Source organism: Pongo abelii, chromosome Y (genome assembly GCF_028885655.2).
Source record: "Pongo abelii isolate AG06213 chromosome Y, NHGRI_mPonAbe1-v2.0_pri, whole genome shotgun sequence".
Classification (NCBI taxonomy): domain Eukaryota; kingdom Metazoa; phylum Chordata; class Mammalia; order Primates; family Hominidae; genus Pongo; species Pongo abelii.
In genome coordinates this window covers 49,405,512-49,429,838 of record NC_072009.2, presented here as the reverse complement: position 1 = coordinate 49,429,838, position 24,327 = coordinate 49,405,512, and the positions used below count along the sequence as shown (strand labels likewise).

General features: G+C 32.8%; 1 non-coding gene across 1 annotated transcript; it reads left to right on the top strand.

Moving 5' to 3' along the window:
* Positions 1 to 4,951: 4,951 nt before the first annotated feature.
* Positions 4,952 to 5,111, top strand: LOC129053511 (U1 spliceosomal RNA). The gene has a single exon (XR_008518300.1). It is a non-coding gene; the product is annotated as a U1 spliceosomal RNA (small nuclear RNA).
* Positions 5,112 to 24,327: the final 19,216 nt, after the last annotated feature.

Genomic DNA, 24,327 nt, shown 5'->3' with positions numbered 1-24,327 from the left:
AATGCATTGCAAATGCAGTAGATTCTAATCTTTCATATCTAACATTATTGTTTTAGGAAATCATTTTCTTTCACCAAGAATACAATACTAATTGCATAAAAATCATGTACATATAAATAGTAGTATCTGGTTTTTCCAGGAAAAAAATCCAAGTGTGAATTCTATAGTAGTCAAGTTTCTTATTTTAATTGTAATTAAAGTCTTGGTCATCTCATTTATTAGCTCTCTAATTTACATATGAAAATCAAAGAAACAATTTCAGAAAACCATTACAGTTTATAAATGTAAGGTGCCATTATTGAGCAAATATATTCCTCTATGAGTGGATTTGTCCCATCTCCCATCAACTAATGATGCAGATATATACACTTGTTGAATTTTATTAGTAAGTAATACACTCTTACAAACACTAATTCTCTTCTCCATGTCCATGTTGATTTTGTGTATACATGTGAGTTGGTTAGAATGTGTCTGCCTTATCTCTCACATTCAACAGAAAGATGAGCTAGAGGTCACATTTATATGAATGATTGACTCAGACAATTAGCAGATCATTTTAAGTAACTTGTTAAAATCACAAATATTTTACTACCTAAAATTAAGTTCTATGGTCACACATTTCTGTAATGAAAGTGTTTTTTGTATTATTAATATATACCTTCAGGAGAAAATAAATTTTACCATTTACTCTTCCTTCTCTGACCACCTCTGTACTTTCTTTTTCTCAGCCTAGCCTGACAATATCTAAGATGCTGGGATAATTTTAGTAGAGTAGGAGCATATATTATACAAACATAAACACAATATTTATTTATTTATTTATTTATTTTTTACCTAAAGTATAATAATAATAATAATAATAAAAGAAACAAAATTAAAAATAAAAAATAAAAAAAAAAGAAAAGGTGAGGTTTATGCTGACACCCTAATGAAGAGAAGTTATCTAGCTGAAGAGTGGCAAAGGAAAATGGATCCATGTGTTTGGTTTCAGATTTCATAAAGACATCAGAGAAAAAAAATATATATTTATTTTAAATGTAAAAGTATCTAACTTAAGAACTCACAAAAACTTTGTTTTGCACAATTTAACTTCAGATTTTAGTTGCTCATACAAAACACATGTTCGGTTTATGATATAACCTAAGTTTAATTTTAATTGCTAAGGTTCAGTATACATTTATACATCTTGAGGCATTTAGGTAGTATGTTTTAGGTTTTAGGAATTCTTGCATTTGAGGAAACTGAGTCAACACATTTGCATCACTTTGTGTACCATTACGTGTAAGGTTCCCGAAAGTACTCAAGAATCAAACATGCTAATGTCTCTAGGAAGAGAAATGGATATTCTCTTTAAGGGTGAAGGATACATGAATGCAGACTGAAATAGCTTCCCTCAATTAAGTCTTTATTGCATCAGAAATTGAGTTACATACCAATCTTATTTTAAAAAGTCTTGCTTAATTGAGCTTTTTCAATTTCAGATAAAGTATTTTGAATCTGTCTTAATTATGATATTGAAAATACAGTACTGAATAAAGAGCTCAGGTGGGATACAAAGCATCATAACAAAAAAATACAATACAAAGAGATCTGCCTATTATAGGGTGTATGTGACTTAGATTTGGAGAGTAAAAAGCATCTTGCAGTTGAAAAAGCTTGCTTTGTTAAGTTGATTTTTTTAAGTATACAGTGGGTACAGACTTATTATTGACATAACTTGGCTTTTTAGCAATCATGTGAGATAATCAGTGTGACTTGATAAACCATCAGAGGACAACAAAGGGCATATATTAGTAACATCTCACTGGCTATAGCGTAGAAAATTTCACAATAGACCACAGTAAGGATGTATTCAAAATAATCTGTAGAAAAAAATTGTGGGTGCTCTATATTAGAAAAGCTGGCAATGTAGAACATACATGTGGACAGATTTATGAGCTCTTAATGAGTTAGAATAGGCAGTTGTTAGCAATTGGATATTTGAGAAAGTGGGGTAGGAAAGAGATGTTAACACCTATGTCCTAGGTGTGATTTGATAAGCTGAGAGAATAGTAATGCAATTTACTGATAGAAAAAGTGAACCTCTTTGAGCGGATTGCATTTTAGAAACATATGGGGCACCAAATAAAAAATTGTAATGGGGAGTTGGATACATATGTCCAGAATTTGGAATCATCTAAAAGCATACATATGTTACTACAGAAGTAACAATGAAAAACAGTCATAGAAAGTAATGTCCTAGAATGGAAACATTTTTGGAAAAGTTAATGTTATCATGGCAGACAACATTAAGTTATCCAAAAGCAATCTGTAGCCTCTAAGTAGTTAGACTATCAGGATGTAAGAAAAAGAGCTTTTTTTCTTTTTTATTTTTTATTACTATTATTTGTGTGTGTGTGTGTGTGTGTGTGCATGTATGTGTAAGAGGAATTCTCGCTGTCTCACCCAGGCAGGAGTGCAGGAGTGGAATCTCAGCTCACTGAAACCTCTGCCTCCTGGGCTCAAGCAATTCTCTTCATCAGCCTCCTGAGTAGCTGGGATTACAAGTGCTTGCCACCATGCCTGGCTAATTTTTGTGTTTTTAGAAGAGATGGGGTTTCACAATCGTGGCCAGACTGGTTTCAAGAAAAATTATAATTTTAAAGAACTATGTTAATGCTCAACACAAATCTTTAGCATTCTTCTAGAATTCTTAGTTGTGTCATCTGCAATAAAATAAGCCAAAGATTTGCACCAGAATTAGTTGCCCAACTCTGCCAGGAGATTCAAAGTTTTATTGTTATAGGTTTCTAGAAACAATCAGACTATATATCTGGAAACTCTATACACACATGCCCACACACAAACACACAATTTTCACTCAATAAACATTATAATAAGCACACTGAAAACCTGATAATAAAATAATTATAAAGCTGTAGAACACAATAATTAAAGGCAAAAGATAATTTTAAATTTTAAACAACAGAAATATTAGATTTTAGCAATTAAAATTTTCTAATTGTTCTTTGGTCCACCATCATAGATTTCAAGGAGATAATTAATGTTGTACGAATGACACTGAGTTCCCTATCAATAGAATTTAATTTATATCATTTTAAAAATTGTTTGTATTCATATATTGTTTATTATGTAACTTCTTGTATTTGCTCTAAAGTAAGGCTAGATCACATCTTAGCCTCATCTCATCCAAGGAGGTGTTTACATTAAAGGTATACATGTTGACATAATGTGGAAAATAGTTGATGTGGATTAATGTGGGTTTCATGTATAAATTTATTATTCTCTTTATTAAGATAAGCTTGAAATATTTTTTCTAATGAACATTTAGTCTATTCAATAGGCAGTATTCAACAGATATATATCAGCATCTGCTGAGTACCAACACTGTTCAAGGCAGCAGATAACAATATAGGCAAAGATAATATTAATCGAAATTTCACATGAAAACTTTTGATACTATTAATAATGTGGCAAATGACATGATTTTCACTTTATTATAATTTTTAAGAGAATAAGATAATGAAATATGTATTGTTTAAGTGTTAGAAGAAGCCTATCCATGTTATTCTTTACCTGAAATTAGATTATAAAAATTACCTTTTTCAAAAGAAATATATATTATAAATGTTCCTATGGCAAAAAGAAAAAAAACCTGGCCTCTGACTTGGAATATAATATCATTTTATTAAGTAAGATACATGGTAGAGAGAAAAAAACTATTTTATTTATCTGTTATAGATAAATAACAGAGGTCTTCTTTTTGTGATTTTTAATATTGATTCCTAAGAACATAAAACAGTTGGCAGTGTAAATATATTGCAATTTAGCCAGCTGTGAAAGAAAATGACTGATCATTAGTAAATCAGGCAATTTTTATTTTTGTCGTTGAAAATTGTTTTACTCATCGTGTGTGTTCTTTTACTGTCAGAATTGAAATCAATTTTGTACTGCCAAGTAATATCACTGTTTTATTATCATGAGATTCTTGCTTTACATTCTAAAATGTTGTCTCTGAAAAATGAGTAAAAACCAAGTAAGTTTTGTTTTTTCTTTAAAAAGGTAGTCATAAAATGCTACTCATATTTAGTAAAAATGATGAGGTGAGTGGGACATGGTGGTGCATTTGTCTAATCCCAAGTAGCTGGAAGGCTGAGGCAGGAGTGTTCCTTGAACCCTGGGGCATGAGGCCTCATTGAGCTATCAGCTATCATCTTGTCCCTGTAGTCCAGCCTGGGCCAGGGAGCATAATCCTAAGTATAGAATAAAAAATAGAACTATGAAAAGTATTATAGCATTACAGTTTTTAATTCACTTGTAGTAATGCATGGATAGTATACTTAACCATAATATTTTAAATTGATAATACACCAAAAGGTCAGATGATTGGGTCAGATTGCTAACTAGCTCCTCAACTGGCTAAATCTGTAATAATTTGTGAAGTATTTGTTCTAACTGTAATTGATTTTTTATTTGTTAAATGGATTTACTAATGCTACCTGCTTAGGAAACTAACTGATATTAATTAGATTACCTCAAAAACTTGTTCTGAATGACACACATTAGGCAGTAAAATATTAGCTACTACATATTGTAAATTATTTTCATCTGATTATTTTTAAAGCTCATAGTGCACGTGATAAAATTCCAGAAGACCGAGAATGGCTGTTAGATACAATAGAACACTCTAAGAGTCACTATCAAAAATGAGTATATCAGTGCATAAAATGTATGGTAGTTTTATTTAGCAGTCATTTCGTTGTTTATCATACTGTTTTTTCTTACAATTTTGTAGAAGCCTGTGTCAGAATTAAGAACTCTTTTAGAAAAGAATAATCATGGATGATTGAAATTAACATTTTAAGCTGATACTGAAAATTATTCTGAATTCTATTACATTTATATTTGTATTTTCTTTCAAAGGCTAATGGAAGTCTTAAAAAGAAAATGGATATTTCCCTGCCAGGGGAGACACCATGATCACGAAGGTGGCTTTCCCAAGGAAAGGCAGATCTATTGCACTCTAGATGTGTTGACCCATGAGATTTCCCCAAATGTGGGAAACTCAACTGCATAATTTGTGGAAGTGAAGGACTGTGTTTGTGCTTTCACGTGGGAAAAAAAGAAAGAAAATTGAGTCAGTTCGTGTATATAGAAAATTGAAAGAAAACCATAAACTGGAAAGAATTAAATATGCCTACAAAAATTGTTGTCCGCCAGTACAAAACAATAAAACATCAAATTGTTATTTATTAGAAAAATCAAATAGTGCTAGGATGACACTTGCAAATGCTTGAGAACTTTGTCTAGATGAGGTGGCTGAGGGAAGCCCCCAAAGGGCAGCAGATATATCTGGGAAAAAGAGAAGTAATTTTTAAATGCATAAGCCAATGTGTATGTATTAATATTGCCCTTAAAAATATTTATTTTGTGAAATTATTAGCATTGGTTTGTTTGTTCTTGAAAAGCAGTTTCCTTTTGGAAGCAACTTGTGTGAAATGGCCTAAAAATTATGTAGCTAAAATAATTCAGAATTTTTCCCTAAATTATAAATCATTTGCAGGAATTGTAAAGATGTTATAGCTGTCAGCTTTCTTGCATTTTTTAAAAGTTTATTCTAACGAAGAAAATAAAATATAAGGTATAAAGTTACTTTTATAATCAAATTGTTGATATTTACATATTTAGAATTTGGAGCCAGTTGACCATGATGCTTTGGATGGGCATAAGACCTCTCCAACAGAAGATGTTCCATTATATCCTCATTCAATAGGCTCTATGTATCAGCAGGTTAAATAATAATAATAATAATAATTTTCTTTTTCAAAACTCATTTTGATGATTTACTTATATGGTCTTCAATTATTATTTTATAACATATTTTGTAACTTATCAGCTGTGACTGCAAATTAAAAAAAAATTTCTAGGACAGCTTTGGCAAGATGATCGGAGGAAGAATAGTTTAAGTGGGATCATGTTTTATTTTACCCTTGTTATATTTTCTTTGTAATTAGGTGCTACCTTGTCCTAGTTCATAAAAATGTGTGATATTTCAATAAGAGTATAAAGTAATTTATTTAGTCTTTCTTAAAATCCAGTGGCAGTAAAACTTAACAATTTTGCCAGCTTTAATACGAAATTTACCATAAAGAACAAATACTGACCAAAAATATAAATAAAATCCATTTATGAGCACTTCTAAGTTAAAACAAATATTTGTGTTAAAATATTCTGGGAAGATCAGCCACAATGTGAGTAATGCAGATTTCTTTTCTCTTTTCTCTTTTCTTCCCTCTTTTCTCTTTTCTTCCCTTCCTTCCCTTTCCATTTCTTTTCCTTGCTACCTTCCTTCCTTTATTTCTTTCCTTTCCTTCTCCCTTTCTTCTTTTGTTTTATTTGTTCTTTTGATAGTTTCACTCTTGTTGCCTAGGCTGAAGTGCAATGGTTGTGATCTTGGCTCACTACAACTTCAACCTCCCGAGTTCAAGCGATTCTCCTGCTTCATCCTCCGAAGTAGCTGGGATTACAGGCATGCATCTGGCTAATTTTGTATTTTTGGTAGACACAGTGTTTCACTGTGTTAGTTAGGGTGGTCTGGATCTCCTGAGTTCACAATCCACCCACCTCCGCCTCGGTCTCTCAAACTCCTGGGATTACAAGTGGTGAGTCATTGCACCCGGCCAGGTTAATCATTTAAAGTAACATTCAGCATGACTTCTCATCAAGTTCATGTAGCCAAGGGATGGAATTACCTGAATTACAACAGTTGCCTAGAATAACAGCTGTATTGCTCAGAAACCTTATTTTTTATCACCAGAAAAAATATAAAATGGGGAAAAATGTAAAAAACAAGAAGATTTTAATTATACACGTTCTTCACATTTAATGTTTGATAGTTTAATTTCTTGTTGAGATAAAGAATATGGATATATTTTAATAGAAATTCTAAAATATTAAAAGCAATATGCACAATTTTCATATGTCACAATGTGTGAAGCATAGTAGATTATATTTTTGTGCTTGGGGCACTTTTGTGGTAGAATTTATTAAGTGATGCTTCTAAAATTTGGTTTCATCTAATCCCAGTGAAGTGCATATTATCAGAATCCACAGTACCTTGAATCACCATTGTGCCAAGATTTCTGACTGCTTTGCTAGCCAGTCACAATTTTCCTTGAGAGCAGTAAGTCTCCTAGTTTATTTCTATATTATTGTAAAGCTTTTGTTGTTAGATGTAGGGTTTACTGAGGATATAAGCGCCTTCTGATTTTAAATAATTCATGTAATTTTTTATTTGACGTAATATCTCAACACCCATTGTTGGAAAAAATAGGATATGAAGTGTGTTGCGTAGCTTGAGGAACAGCAATTTGTTTGTTCAAATTGGTTAGAATATACTATGTTTTTATCTTTTATAGTACATAAGCAGTAGCATCAACCAGTATGAATGCAACATGCAGTCTACCTTAGTCGAGACTTATAAATACATCATCAGGGCTACTGATATTTGTACATTGTAATCCAACTATGTTATGGCCCTTCCTAGTTGGCCTATTGTTATTTGCCGTCTATGTTTCTCTTCTGGCCTAGACTTAGATTTTGGAATTTCTGTTCCTTAGAGAGTGTAAGAGAAATATGTGTAGATTAATCTTATCTCTGTATTACTGCTGCATCTCTATAAGTTTGCTACCTCAAGTGAATGCATCATGTTGTCCTGGTTCTAATCACCTCCCAATCATCCTGGAGAGGATTCTTCAAATGGAAATCAACATGTCCTTCTTTAATGCACCCCTTAAATTATTACTGACATATTTGTGTAAACAGCTTTCCACATCTAAACTTCTATTTATTTTGAAATCTATAACAAATTATTCATACCTATATTCTCCCTCCTATACAATCAAACTTTAGAAACTATTCCTTCTAACTGTATTTTTTACCCATCAACTAACTCACTTATTTGTTTGCTCAATATCTTTCACAGCCTATAATAATCTGTCATTCTATTTTCTACCTCCATGAGATCAACTTTGTTATTTCTCACATATAAATAAAAAGATGCAATCTTTGTCTTTTATATTTCCTGGCTAATTTCACTTGACATAATGTCCTTTGTATAAAGCCTTTTTCTGAGTAATGTTTAGTCAATGTATTGAGGTTTTTATGAAACTGAAATAATCACTTACATGAAATTTACCTTAACTGTGACCAAAATTCCTTGGGTACATAGGACTGTAGTTTGGAAACAGCTAAATGAACAAAGATGTCTTGAAGCTGTCTTAGGACACTAATATTGTACTCTTTTCTATCTCTTGTCTTACTTAACTTTGGTTTGTCTTCAAATAAATAAAACAATTCTAGTAAATTATCTTGGGTACCAACATTAAAGATCAAAAGAAATCAGTAATGCACTAATTTAACTTTATAAATACAAGGAAAGAGGTTACAAGAAATACCAAAAGTTACTGAATAAGGTGATATATTGTTTATGCTCCTAATTTTCAAAGCACTTAATTTATTTTTTAATTTTTATGATTATTGCTTATTTCAAACATGGACTATTATAACTGAGTTCACAGAGAAGTTATTATAAAAGAGTAATAAAATAATAATATACACTGGATGTAATACAGTAAAGTTTGGTCAAGCAGGCAGGAGTAAAGACAAGTGAGTCCTCTGCCATGAGTAACTTTGGGGGAATAAGTACAGTTTGGGGAGTAAGTTAATTAGTCTTTCTAGGATTCAGAATCTTCTTTTGAGAATAATGCATTTTCCAAATTACATAAGATTATTTACATGATTAAATCAGAATTATTAACACTCAATAAATATGCCTATTAACCATAGTTGTGGAAGGAAGGGGAGCATAGACAGAAGCTCCAAAATTCAAAACATGTCTGTAGCCATATAGCAAAATATTATCTGTTTACAAGTATCTGAGAAATTTCTGTATGCTTTTAATTTTGTCTTAGATTTGTGACAAAGAAAGAAACAATACCCACGTCCTGCCCTGGAGAAGCTGATTGCATAGAAAAAGAAACAAGGCAGACATATGTGCCACAGTATGTCGCCGAGACAACATAAAGCAAAAGCAACCAAGTACAAAGGTGAGATATCTAATTTGCAATTTTATATTCTGTCTGTTTCATTTGCTTCTTGCTGGTATGATTAACCATCACTATATGTGTTAAATTCAACACCCTAGGGGGCACACAGGCTATAGTACCGGAACTTACATTACAATTTTTCTTCCAATAGTGGCTGTTAAGGAAGTATTGGTGAACATCCCATATGAAGACTCTACTAAAAGTAAAGCTACCACGACTGCGATGTTTGGATGATATAATTTACTGGATCTAGCAAAGAGAAAGAAAGTGTGTGTTTTGTAATCCTATATATGATAAGTGCTGAGAAGCTAGTAGCTAAAAGACAAACTATTTCTGCCCACTTAAAGGAAAAAAAGAAGAAATTGTAGAACCATTTACTACAGTTAAAATATTCTAATTTTTAAATTTAGTTTCTATCAATATCTGTACAGAAAGGTAAAAAAAAAAAATAACAGTAATAAAGATCTTGAGTATAAACATTACCAAAATTTAGGTATCCCATATTCTCTTATTTGGAGATGTATCCTAAATAGGTGACCTACCACTATGATCTAACTTTTTTACCGCTTTATATTCAAATGAATACCTTTCATAGGCAGTTTCATGATAATTCTTAACTAATATTTTTTACAAGTTCACATAACATAATTTTAAGAAGAAATTTGTTTCTTCAGCAGAAAAAGCTCTCATTTGAGAAAAATATAGACAGAATTTTAGAAAAAGCACAGCTTATGAAACAGATAACATAAATATATCAGTCATAGTATCTCAGAGATTTTAGCCATATTATGAAGAAGATCTTCCCACATAATTCTTTTAAAGTACAGTAATTTCTGAGAGAAAAATAGTAGCTGCTATCAGAATCTTCGAAGTAATAATAATTAATAATTAGAGTTTACCTAACTGTTCTGCTTCTCATCTTTGAAAACTCATTGTCTATATTTTCACCTATGCATTCAATTGCAAGAATACTGTTTCTGGTGGAAACTATATATGTATATATATATATAATATATATATCTATATATATATTATATATATTATATATATCTATATATATTATATATACACACATACACACACATAAATTATATATATTATATATAGTTTATACTATATAAAAACTATATATAATATATAATTATATAATACTATATATAGATTTATATATAATATATGGATTTACATAATAATATATTATATAATTATATATTATAAAATATATATAGTGTATATATAATATATTATATGTGGCTGTTGGATCACAGAATTCATGTGAAAATTAGCACCAGTATTTTTGAGTCCCATAAGTTTTTCTGGTGGGTGAGATCTAACAGAGAGCAGATATTCCCACTCAAAAACTGCTCACAACCTGAGATAAGAAGAAAAAATAATGCTTGTAGTATGCAAATAATTCTATCCACTTGTCTTTTCATCAAGTGACAAATTAATATCAACAACAACTCATTTATCAATACAGCCATCTTTGAAGGAGTATTTTAAATTTTGATATTAACAACAAATCCAGTAACTATACAGATTTTTAACTACAGATCCCTTAGGTTCATATTTTAATGACATTATCTGTTTGTTTTTTAAAAAAATTTGTTTGTTTAAAAAAAATCTTTTGATTATATACATTTACTATGTCAATGCAACTGTAAATAAATTAACAAAAACAAAAGTGTTTTTACAGAGGAAACTCTTCTTTCTACATAGATCCCACAAGACAAATAAAGATCTGACCTTTTAAGCAGTGAGTTTAGCTAGAAAATTCTGCAATGTGCTAGAAAATACACTCACATAGATAAAAACATAAACAAATATAACTTCACATTTTCCAATTAAAGATCTGTACAGAATGTGTTGTGAATTGTATTCTTAAACCTCAGTTTTCTCTTGAAATGAACTAAATTTTGTTATCATTTGTTAATTTACTTATATGACTTCCCACCCTGAGTTTCAATTCTGTGTAAGATTTGAACATTACTACTTACTTTGTTGGACAGAGGTGGATATTTAGAAGTAATACAATGCACTCAAAGTTTCTCTTCTCACATTATGATTTTTAAAGCCATACCTCTCTTAGAATTTAAATAAAATAACATTAAGCAACTTCAAGGCTTGGCCTATTAAAATATTTCTCCTGAACACATTTTAAATACAAACATTTTGTACCATTAAATTTGGCTACTTTTTACACTAAGGTTTCAGTGTTTTTTAACATATGATTCAATAAGACTCAGTTTAGTTACCAACACCAAGTATAGGGGAACACTTAAGAAATACATATATTTTTAATTTAATATTGTCTGACATAAATTATTTTAAATATATACCTGATAGCTAATAAAATGGTAAACTAGTTGATCAAAAACAAACTAAAAAAAGCTAATTTTTTTCTAAAGGAAAATACACTTTCAAAGTAAACTCTTATTAATGAACAAAAACAGCTTTATAATTTAAAAACTCCCTAGGTATTCCTTTGTCTATATAATATATTGCATTCAAATTCAGGAGTTTGAGACCAGCCTAGCCAACATGGCAAAACTCAGTCTGTACTAAAAATGTCAAAAAAAAAACCCAAAAAAACCGCCAGTTAAGCTGGCAGGTGCCTGAGCTACCAGCTACTCAGGAGACTGACTCAGGAGAATTGCTTGAACCTGAGAGGCGGAAGTTGCAGTGAACTGAGATCCTGCCACTCCAGGTTGAGCAACAGAGAAAGATTTAATCACACCCCACTCATGTGCCAAAAATAAAAAATAAATAAATGAGAAAAGATCAAATTAACTGTGAATACATTTGGTATTGTTTATGCCAGTTCACCTGAGCAAAGACAAAATCCATGTACTGATGGAACTTACATTTTTGCTTTAGTGGAAAGTAGTGACAATATCTAGTGATTTTATTTTTATGTAAGAAGGATAAGGATTTTGGGTTCATTTATAAGCAGGTGAATAGCATAAGCTCAAAGGAGATTTGAGCAAACTTCTTGAAACAAAAAGGAGCGGAAAACCGCTGAAGTCACAGTGTATACTGAGGCTCTGAACAAGAAAGAGGATGGTAGAAGAAGATATGAAAAGAGAATAAGAAGAAAATAATATATGGTTTTTTGTGACATTATAAAGACCATGCTTTTAGCTTAGGAAAAAGGGAAGCTGATATTGAATGTTCATAGGTAGAGTTACTTTTTAAGGTAAGGGCAACATTCTATATTTAAATAATAGTGATGGTTTCATAACATTGGGAATATCCTGCAAATCACTGAATGTGTACTTTAAAATGGTTAATTTTATAGTATCTGAGATATAATTCATCTAGTTGTAATAGTAGTGATAGTGTAATACTTGTAATAGTGTAAGGTAGGAGATCAGTAAAGAGGCTGAGTTAATCAGATGAGAAATGTGGATAACCTGTATCTGGGTGATAGCAGGAAAAATAGGGAAAAGTGGTTAGATTCTGGACCTGTTTTAAAAGGAAAACATGCAGAATTTGAGGATCAATAGAAATGAGGAGATGAAAAGAAAAGCATCAAGGATGACCTTACAGTTTTAGGCCTTTGCAACAGGATGTAATTACTATCAGGTTAAATGGGATACACTTGGGGGAAGATGTTTGCAAGAAGCACCAGAATTCAGTGTATAGCCTTGAGATCAAATTGCCTGTTCAACATGAGTATGTGTAATAGAGCCATATATGATTTGGTCTTTGGTAAGAGAGTGGCAGGAGATTACCATTTGGGACTCATAGTACCATTCAGAAATCCATCGTACAGGAAGAGATAACTGGGAGATTGAGAGCAAATTTATCAGAAATAGTTCAAGGAAGAGGGTGAATAAGAAGTAACTTATATTTGGCCAGGCCTGGTGGCTAGCCCCTCCAATGCCAGCATTTTGTGAGCTTGAGGCAGGCAGATGACTTGATCCTAGAATCTCAAGTCAAGGCTGGTATACATGGGAGAGACCCCATTTCTAACAAAATTAGCTAGTCTGTGTGCCTGTATTCACAGTCACCCAGGAGGCTGATGTGGAAATATCACCTGAGCATGGGAGTTTGAAGCTGCAGTGAGTTCTTGATCACACCACTGCACTCCAGCTTGGACAACAGAGGAAGACCCTGTCTCAGTAAACAAACAAACAACAAAGACAAGAAATTAAAAAAATATATATAATATATATATAATATTCGGCAAAAAATGTGATTATTTTAAGTATAGTATATTTGGTAGACTGTTGGGGATGGTAAGGTAAGTGGAATTTTCAAGTGAGAGCATATTATCAATGGAAAAAATATTCACCTGAAATTCAATGTAACCTTTTAAATTTAGCAGTTAGGGTGTCACTCATGGCCTTTGAGAAAGGACTGTGACTTCATTGTTGTGGGATAAAACCTGAGACAGAATATGAACTGATGGAAATAAAATAGCTAATAGAAATTCTCTGTTGAAATTAAAAGCAGAGAAAAATGTCAGTACCAAAAGAGACAGTCTCTGCTGTGGATCGTAAAATATGGAGTTTTTATATATGTGAGATAAAGAAATCAGGGCAGTGAAGAAGAGAATAAAAGAAATTATATGAAAGAGGAAAAAATCAATCACATTGATGGATTGGGTCCAGGAGGATGTATTTTAAAATATGATAAAGCTTTTGTCTTTGAATAAATACATGCATATAGTTAAAGGTGTGATTTAGATCAGAATAACAAACAACAGAAGTTGAGGAATTTAACACTCTACTTTAAAACTTAACAAATTGGAGGAAAGGATGTTTATGGTAAGTTATGAGAATAAAAGCAATGCAAAGAAAGTTCAGGAAATGAAGATCTTATAAAATAAAAATAAAATAGATAACTTCTTGATTCTTCCCTCCCTCTTTTTTAAACTACTACGTCTATTTTTCCCATTGATATTTTAACAAATGACCACCATCTTCTGGGGAAATATTATGTTGTCTCTCTGGTAATTTGCATTGTATTCTTACACATTTCATGTCTTTTTATTATATTAACAGAATTTTTAGTCAGAAAAGTTTTCTGTCTAAATTCCATTCCAATATTTACTTGATTTAAAAGTACTGTTGCCTTTTGTCTTCCTTCCTATTCATTTTTGTTGAATATTGCTTCCCACCCATAATGACTAATTGACCTTCACAAAATTTCTCTGATAGTTTGTCTAGAAAGAACCTATTATGACCTGCTTCATACGACCCCCCAACAAAATAGAATTTACATGTTCTATAACCATGCAAAGTCTAGATTTCCATTCTATTTAAATTGAAACTTTACTTGATTAATAACTGCAGCGCATCAAGCCAAGAAACAGTATTTTAAATGCAAAATGACTAACATCTAACAAGTGGAACTTAAAGGACTCACTGTTTTGTATTCCTTTCCAAATAAGAAATATCTGCTAGATAGTTTTCTTAGTGTCATGGTTGGATTTGGCTTAGAACTTGTGCCGTTTTTTTTTTAGCCAATGTCGGCGGCAGACATTGGCTGCAGAGCACAAAAAGAAAACTTATGAGAAATATATCCCTTTCTTCTTACTACTTGAATACAGGAGTATCATCTTGGTGTTAAGAGGTAGTTTAGACCTCATAGAAGGTTTATTGTCTATTTCCTTGAAACAATGTTTGCTGAAGAAATAATATGTCAAGTTATTTGACATATTGACTAAATTATGTCAAATGCTTAAATTGACTGCATTATGTCAAGTCATGGTTCACTATTTCCTAAACCAGATATATGTATTTGTATTGTGATTAGGGATCCATATTTACCTTTTTACATTTTCCATGTATAGTGAATTATACAGAATCTTGTTTTCTTCTCTTTGGATTTGATATGGAAATATACTGGATTCACTAACAAGAAGTGTTTGAATTAGCAGCATGCTGAGAATGGACACCATGTTTGAAGAGACTGATAAACAAATTACAGGAGGAGTTTTATCTTTAGAAGAAAAATTGGTCCCTGGGCACAGACCCCATATGAGCTTTGCTTCCTAATGTTTTCCAGCAAAGACTTTAGAAGAAATAAAGCTGCATTACTTTTTTTGGCACGTTCTTCCTTTAGGACCTACAGTGAGGTAAGTGACACAAATATCTCCCATTCTGTTTCCAGCAAGTGAATAGAATACATATAGTTCACTAACAAGATTAAGGATGGGGTAATCATCATTCCTCTAAGTGAAATGCATCCCTGTTCAGTTTTATTTAGCTTTCACAATTTTGAAAATTTTCCTATTCAATTTTTATCAGTCATAAGATAATAGTTTTTAAAAAATGAAAATGGGATTTAGTTAGTGGTTTTTTCTGCTCCCTTTAATATTATTCTCATTTAGCCTAATGGGCATTCTAAATAGTAATGAGGGATACGAATATAACCTTAAATTAAGGAATGAGGGTAGAGTGAGAGAGAAGAGAGTATGGCTCAAAAATAATCTCACAAGTTTTATTTGCCAACTCATGTGATTTAACATGTTAGTGGTAGATTTTCTAGTCATCCTAAATTTGGAGCTGTGACTTGGAATATCAAAATTAGCTAAACAATTCATTTCCATATGATTTCTGTCTGCTACTATACTGATTTTCATGAGTACTATAAATTTTCTAAGAACTAATTTCATTCAGATCTGCATTTAGACTTCCAAGACACTAGAATGTATAAAAAATATGTACGTTTTATAGAATAAGGAGTCACTGGGGGTAAGTGTTACTTTTCTTTGAAAGGTAAGTGCAGAAGTTTATAAACACTTGCAAAAGTGTGCAATCTCACGATTTAATCTTCTATGCAAATAAAAATTCGTAATTGCTAAGGCAATTGGTGACACTAGCAGGGCAATAAACACTCCTGCAAAGCCAAAGATTTAATACCAGTGATAATGGATGAAGTGATTTTGGGCCATACTCTGGAGATAATTTAAGTTTAATTGACTGAATCTCCTGAAATAAAAGGATTTAGGCAGAAGGGACAAAAAAATGAACAATACATTAGCCAGAAAACTCAACAGATAAATAAAACACCTGAAAATATTAGAACCAATAAATCCCAATGTAGTAAAAACACACCTAGTTGTGTTGCTGTAGTTGTTGTTGTTTGGAGACAGTGTCTGTCACCCAAGCTGGAGTGCAGTGGTATGATCTCACTTCCCAGCAACCTTCAACTCCCAAGTTCAAGATGTTCTCTTACCTGAGCCTCCCAAATAGCTGGGGCCACAGGCACACACCAACAAGCCCAGCTCATTTTTGTGTTTTTAGTAGAGATGGCATTTCACTATATTGGCCGGGATGGTCTCAAGCTCCTGACCTCGTGATCCACCCACATGGGCCTCCCAGTGTTGGGATTACAGGCATGTGCCATCGTGCCTGGCAAATTTCTTCTTTGTTACAAGGTTAATTTAAGAAATTTTATACATTTCTTAAATTTGTTGCAATAGGCTGAGCATGGTGGCTCACACCTCTAATCCCAGCACTTTTAAAGGCCAAGTCATGCAGATCATCTGAGGGTGGCAGTTCAAGGCCAGCTTAGATGACATGGTGAAACCACCCCTACTACAAATACAAAAGTAGCTGGGAATGGTGGTATGCCCCTGTAATCCCAGCTACTTAGGAGATTGAGGCAGTACAATCACTCGAACCTGGAAGGTAGAGGTTGCAATTCAGTGATGATGAGAAATGTTGAGATATTTATATATAGTGTGTGTGCACACACAGCTACAGACACACACACACACACACTATACCTGTTAGCTGTGTATATGTATTCTTTGGTAAACAGAAGATACTTATTTTTAATTGGGTTATTATTTTCTTGTTCTTTTGAATCTGTTTTTCTTTCCTTGTACATTTTGATTAACCCCTTGTCTGATGGACAGTTTGCAAATATTTGCTCTCATTATATTAGTCTGGTGATTTATTTTATTTTATTTTTATTTTTTTCTGTAAGGAATTTTTGTAGTATCATATAACCTCATTTTTCTGTTTGTGCATTTTTTTTTTGCTTGTGTTGTTGAAGTCTTATCCAAAAAATATTCTTGCCAAGACCAAGTTCATTAAATGCGTCTTGTGATTTATTCTACTTGTTTCACAGATTGGTGTTGTCATTACATCTTTAATTTTAAATGTTTTTAAATATATATTCTTATAGGTCAGGTCTCACTATATTACCTGGTGTAGACTGCAATGGCATAAGTGTTTCATTCTATAGTTTGAACAGTTAGGCTCAGGTGATCCTCCCTGCTGGGACCCTTGAGTAGCTTAAATTATAGAGGCACACCACAGCACTAGGCTTTTTAATCCATTTGAGTTAATTTTTGTATTCGATGAGAGACAGAGTTCTAATTATGTTCTTCTGCATATAGTTGTCTAATTTTCCCAGCACCACTAATTGAACAGACTGACATTTCCTCATTTTGTTTTCTTGGCACCTCTGCAGAATATCAATTGGCTATACAGGTGCAGATTTATTTTTGCTCAGTGTTATCTATTGTATTGGTTTATAGCATTGTGACATCCCAGTTCCGTGGATTCAATCCCCAACCCCATTGACATCTTCGGGATAGCTTTGGCTATTCATGGTTTTATTTTTGTGGTTTCATATTTATTTAGGATTTTTTTCAATTTCTGTGAAAAATGTCATTGGTGTTTTGATAGAGACTGCACTCAACTTGTGCACTTCTTTGGATCATATAAACATTTTAACCATATTGCTTTATCCAGTCAATGAACATAAATATATTTCCACTTATTTATGTCATTTTAACATTTTGTTAGTGTTTCATAGATTTCAGAATGCAGATTTTTTTTATCTCCTTGGTTAAATTTACTCCATTTTATCCCCCATACTTATTGTGAATGAGATTGTGTTCTTAATTGTTTGTTTTTTGATATTTTGCTGTTAGTGTATGGAAATGCTATGCAACTTTATATGTTGATTTTGTAAGCTGAGACTTTACTGACCTTCTGTATTAGTTCTAACTACTTTTTAGTTGTGTGTTTAAGGATTTCCATAGTATGTCATTAGCATATATGGACAACTTTACTTATTCCTGTCTAATTTGGGTAGGTTTTCTTACTTTCTTTTGTCTAATTGTTCTGGCTAAGGACTCTTATTGTTACATTAATAGAAGTAGTGAAAATGAACATCCTGGTCTTCCTTCAGATCTTCACAGAAAAGCTTTCACCTTTTAATTCCCTTTGAGTGTGATATTAGCTAAGGGTTTGTATATATGGCATTATCTGGTTATTTGGGTCTATGACTTTTGTTGTGTTGAGTTACAGTTGCTCCACGCATAATTTGTTAAGAGATTTTATTGAGAAAATATTGAATTTTGTCAAATTTTTTTTTCACTTATTGAAATGACTGCATGGATTTTGTTCTTTATTTTGTTGATATAATGTATGACATTTAATGATTCTAGTGTATTAAACCATTCCTGCATCCCTGTAATCTCACTTGATCACAGTGAATGATTTTCTAAATGGTCATTATAAGTAATTTTCCCAGTATTTTATTGAGGATTTTTACATTATGTTTATCAGATATAATGGCCTATAGTTTTCTCCTTTTTCTTGTATCCTTGTCTGGTTTTGTAATCAGCATAATGCCATCCCGATGAAATGAGTTGGAACAGTTCCCATATCTTCCTTTTTGTTTTATATTTTGACTAGGTTAAAAAAAAAAGTGGCAGTAGTTTCTTTTTGTGGTAGGTAGAATGCAGCAGTGAATACATCAGGTCCTGGGCTTCTTTTTCATAGGTGACCTTTTATTGCTGATTTGATTTCTTACTATTAATTTGTTTCTGGATATCAGTGATGGTATCTCTTTTATGGCTCTGATTTCCTTTATTAGGGACTTTGTTTTCTTTTTTTTTTTTTATTTTTGAGTTTAGATTTTTATTTTCTAATTCCTTCATTGAAACATCAAGTTGTGTATTTGATATCTTCTTGTAGTTGAAGGCATTTATTGTCATAACTTCCCTCTTAAAACTGCTTTGGTTGAATCTCATAGGTTTTGGTGTGCTGTGTTTCTATTTTTGTCTCAAGAAATATGGTGTTTTCTCTTTAATGTCTTCACTGACTTATTGGTTATTCAGGAGCATGTTTAATTTTAATATACTTATGAATTATGATTTCAGAAGAGATACTTGATATGACTTTGATCTTTCCAAATTCATTAAGATGTGATTTTTTACCTAATGTGTGACATATGCTGGAAGATGTCTCATGTATGCTGTGGAGAAAAATGTTTATTCTATAGCTCTTGGATGGATAGTTCAATAACTGTTTTTAGCATTTTCTCTACATCGCATTTTCATCCAATGTTTACTTATTAAATTATGTCTGCATTATCTATTCATTGCTGAAAGTAAGGTGCTGAGGTTTTCTAGTATTATCTTGCATTTTTTTCTTCCTGTGGATCTATTAACATTTGTATTATGTATATGCATATATTACTCATATAGATGAATTCCTGTTATAGTATGTTATTTTTTTCTGCTGCTTAATTCTGTATCGTCTCTTTGTCTTTGATGTTTAGTGGCTTGATAATATTAAATCATGGGGATCTTTTTATAGCAATTGAATGCAATTTTAAGCCTTCGATATTCCTATAGCAGAATATTTATATTTTATTTAAGTTTGAAAGGCTTCTGTTATTATTTCTTCAAATAAGCTTTGTACTCTTTTTTTATACTTTTTTTCTGGGATGCAGGTTTGCTCTTGTCTCTCAGGTTGGAGTGCAGTGGTGGGATTGTGGCTCACTGCAACATCGGCTTCCTGGGTTCCAGTGATTCTCCTGGGTTCCAGTGATTCTCCTGACTCAGCTTTCTGAGTAGCTGGGATTACAGATGTCCAACAATACACCCGGCTAATTTTTGTTTAATGATAGATAAATGGTTTCACCATATTGTCCAGGCTACTCTCAAGCTCCTGATAACATATGATCCACCCACCTTGGACCCCAATGTGCTGAGGATATGGGCATGAGCCATCACACCCAGCTCTACCACACTCTTCAATGCCACTGTCTGATATATTTGCTCTTTGGAGGTTATCCCATTAATCTTATGAATCTTATTTATGTTTTCTCCTCTGACTGTACATTTTGAATTGACCTGTCTTTGAGTTTTGATGCTTGACCACTTCTATAGTCACTGCTGTCAATTGCATTTTTTATTTTGTTGTGTTTTATTCTTCAAGATTTCTGTTTGTTTTTTCCTCCCATATTTTAATCTCACCTGTAAGTTTCTATGATAAAATTCAGAGTTCTCTGTGTTTTGCTGAAGTTCACTGCATTGTCTTAAAACAAGCATTTTGAATTTCTTTTCAGGCCATGTGTCCATGCCCATTTCTTTTGGGTCAGTCACCAACAGCCCTTTATTTTGACCACTTGATGACATCATATTTCTCTCATTGATCCTAATGCTTGTGACTATGCATCAATGTCTATGCAGTGATGTAGGTGCCTAATTCAGTGTTTGTAGTTTGTCTTTGTTTGGAGGCTTTCTTCCACAGTAAGGCTGTCCAGAGATTCAGGGCAAGGAGAAGAAGGAAATTAAGGTCTTTAAGTCTATGATAACTTCAGCCCTGGTAGCATGAAGGGAAACATTAATGAGCAGACTTTCATGGCTGGAGTAATTTGACTGACAATGTTGACTCAGTGCAAGGTTGCACCTGCATCACACAGTTGAGCACTGGGTGCACTCAAGGCCTGTAGCTTCCATGGTCTCCCCTCTGACCTTTATTTGGTGCCTGAGGTTACTGTAGTCAATCAGCAGGAATATTGACTGGAACTCAGCTCCATTCTGCTGAGGTCATAGTTTCTTATCTGTTGCCAGCGTTGGTCTACATGATTACCCCTGGGTATCAACCTCATAAAGTGCTGGGGTAAAGGGACAGGCAAATAAAAGTCCCAAGGCAAAATGTACTATGCCTACTTCCTTTGCCCAGGCAAGCCTCCCACCTCCACCTCCTGAATAGTTGAGACTACAGGAAAGTGCCACCATGGCTGGCTGACATTTTTGGTGTTTTGTTGTTGTTTTTCTTGGGCTCAAGTGATCTACTCACCTCAGCATGATAAAGTGCTAGGGTTACAGGTATGAGTCACCACACCCAGCTAAAATTTACTTTCTAAAATTTAACTTTTAGGTCATTTCTTTTTTTCAGTCTTATTTCTCATAAATGCAGTTAAGAATGTTATTGCTTTAGAGTTTCTCTTTGGGTATTCCTGAAGGAATAAATGGACTCTTGATATTCATTTTCTAAATAGTGTTAGAAAATGAACAATTACTTTAGATGAGTAAAGACTATTTGGCCTCTTTTTGTTTTCTGACTTCATTTCATTGTGTATGAAGACTGTGTTATTTTAACCCTCCTGTATACATGAAACGAATTTCTACTTTTTCAACTGAATGTAGTAGAAGATTGTTTAAACTGATTATTCAGCTACTACATAATTTTGGTTTTCTTCCTTGTGCATATTAGTCTAGTTATTGGGATAACAATGTCAAAATTAAATTAATTTTCATCTTAAAAAGTTTCTGATAAAATTACCTAAATACACACAAACAAAAACATGCCCACGCATATCACTTAATTTCTAAAACTTTTAATTTTTCTGCTTCTCTAGCACCTTGTATTCCATCACTCAGCAAAATCTGGCAGCACCACTTCCAGAATTTACTTGGACTCCACAGATTATTTCTGATTTCCTGTTATCACCATTACACTGTAATTTCCTACTTTACACTCTAACTTTCCATAAAAAAGAAACTACCTTTTCAATATCTAGTTCAGGTAATTTTATTTGTTCTTAATTGAGACTTCTTTCTAGGTGCTGTCACACCTTATAGCATCAGATATGAATGTCTCTATCCAATTTCCTGTGTTCCAATTATTTTATTTTGAGGGAATGTGTATATACATTTATAAATTTGGGTATGTGTGTATTCACTTATTATTTGTTTTTCCCAGGTGTAATATATGTTTTGCATGCAGATATTTACTAAATCCCTGATAATGGAAAGATAACAGTTTTTTTTTTTCCTTTTTGTAAGTAAATTATTTTCTGAAGGAGGTGGGTTGGGAGAAATATATCTTAACATGGAAAGTTTAAAAGAGAAAGTGGCCATTACTAATGAAAATTATTCTCTAACATTTACATGTTTATCTTTAATTGCATTGCTGATGCATATTCCCTCTTCTCAGTTGTGTAAGTGCCATTCACTGCAATATACGGGCCATCCACACTGTCAACGACTTTGCTGCCATTAAGCTACAGGTGATAAAATTCATCTATATCTTGATATGGCATTCCTTGGTGATTATCTCACATGTAGAGACTGTCATTTTTCCCTGCATCTCTGAAACAGGGGAGATTACATTTTCTATTAATCACATATTTTGTGTTATTGTTGACACCATGGCTGGAGTTTTGGAAAAGTGGAGCTCATCTTCCTAGCAACACAGAAAATAATTCCAGCTTGGTGGGTAACTATGGATGCTTATCTTAATCATGCTAGTATATGCTGCCATCAATTCTCCTGCTGGTCAGCAGTGAAACTGCAGCTGTCAAATCAGGAATTGATAAGAGGCCAACGTGGGCCATACAATCCTACACTATAGTTTTCAGTTTTTAGAAAATGTGATAATAATAGTGATATTTAGATACTCTGGAGGGAACATTTTACTGAAGTCTTGCGACTAAATAACTGCTGTGTAGCTCCTCATAACCTACATAGTAGCCATTGGCTTTATGCTCCTCTTCTGTCAGTATTTGCAACCAATGTGGTCAGTCAAAGTATTGCCAGGAGATACTGAAAATCATCCAGAAGCACTGTGATATAGTGTAAGCATCTGGAGAAAATTTCATTAAAATAATAAATGTAAGCAGCTGAGGAATTACTATCACTCATGGAGAAGGGTTAGATATTTTCAATAAATGAGTATGCAATATCCATATATACTTTCACAGAAGAAAGAGAAAAGAGGGTGAGTGTGACTTTATAAAGATACTCATAAAAAATTATAAACAAAAAAATCTTAGAAGTAGTTTCAAATAAAATTGTCTTTTCTAATGTGACTATGCATTAATAATTTTTGTTTTCTTAAATATAATTGTACAACTTATTAAACAAAACAAAATCCAAACTCCATCTGGCTCCAAAAACTAAGCAGAAAAAATAACCATAATACATTTTTCACCTAGTACATTTTTGGAACTTATACCTTTAATTTCATAAGTGTTTGTAATATAGCATATACATTATCAGTGAACATTTTCTTTTCACCCTTTTCCCTCTGTGGTGCAGAAACACTTCAGTTTGATGTAATGTGATCCAATTGTTTTTTGTTGTGCTTTTGTAGTCTGTGCTTTTGGGGTCATAGAATTGAGTTTTCAAAAATACAATTAAATTAAAAATAAGAATTACCACATAATCCAGTTACTCTACTTCCAAATATGTACTCAAAGGATATAAAATTAGCATGTCAATGAGATATCTGCACTTCTGTATTCATCTCAGCGTTATTCATAACAGCCAAGATACGGTAACAACCCAAGTGCTCATCAATGCAGCAACAGATAAAGTGTGGCACATATACAGAAGGAGATATACTATACAGCCTTAAAAAAAGGAGAAAGATATTTTATTTATTTGTGACCAAATGAATGGAATTGGAAGATATTTTGCTCAGTGTAATAAGAGAGGCATAGAAAGACAAGTATACAATGATCACAATTATATGTAAAATCTAAAAAAGTTGAACTCATTCAAACTGTGAATATGACAGATGTGGTGGCTCATGCCTGTCACTCCAGCACTATGGGAGGATGAGGTGATTGGATAACTTGAGGTCAGAAGTTTGAGGCCACAGTGAGCCATAGTTGTGTCACTGTACTTCAGCCTGGGCAATGCAGCAAGGCCCTGACTCTTTCTACAAACACACAAAAAGTAGTCAGAGATTGGAGTGTGTGGTGGTGATGGGAGTGGATAGAGAAAGGGGAGGTGTTCATCAAATGATAACAAATTTCAGTGAGACAGGAAGAAGTTCTGGTGATCCTTTGCACCGAATGGTGATCACAGTTAATAAATGTCAACTTCAAAATTGTTTAATAAAAGAAGGTCAGGCATGGTGGCTCATGTCTGAAATCCCAGCACTTTGAGTGGCCATAGAGGGAGGATCATTAGAGGTCAGGAGTTCAAGACCAGCCTGGCCAACAC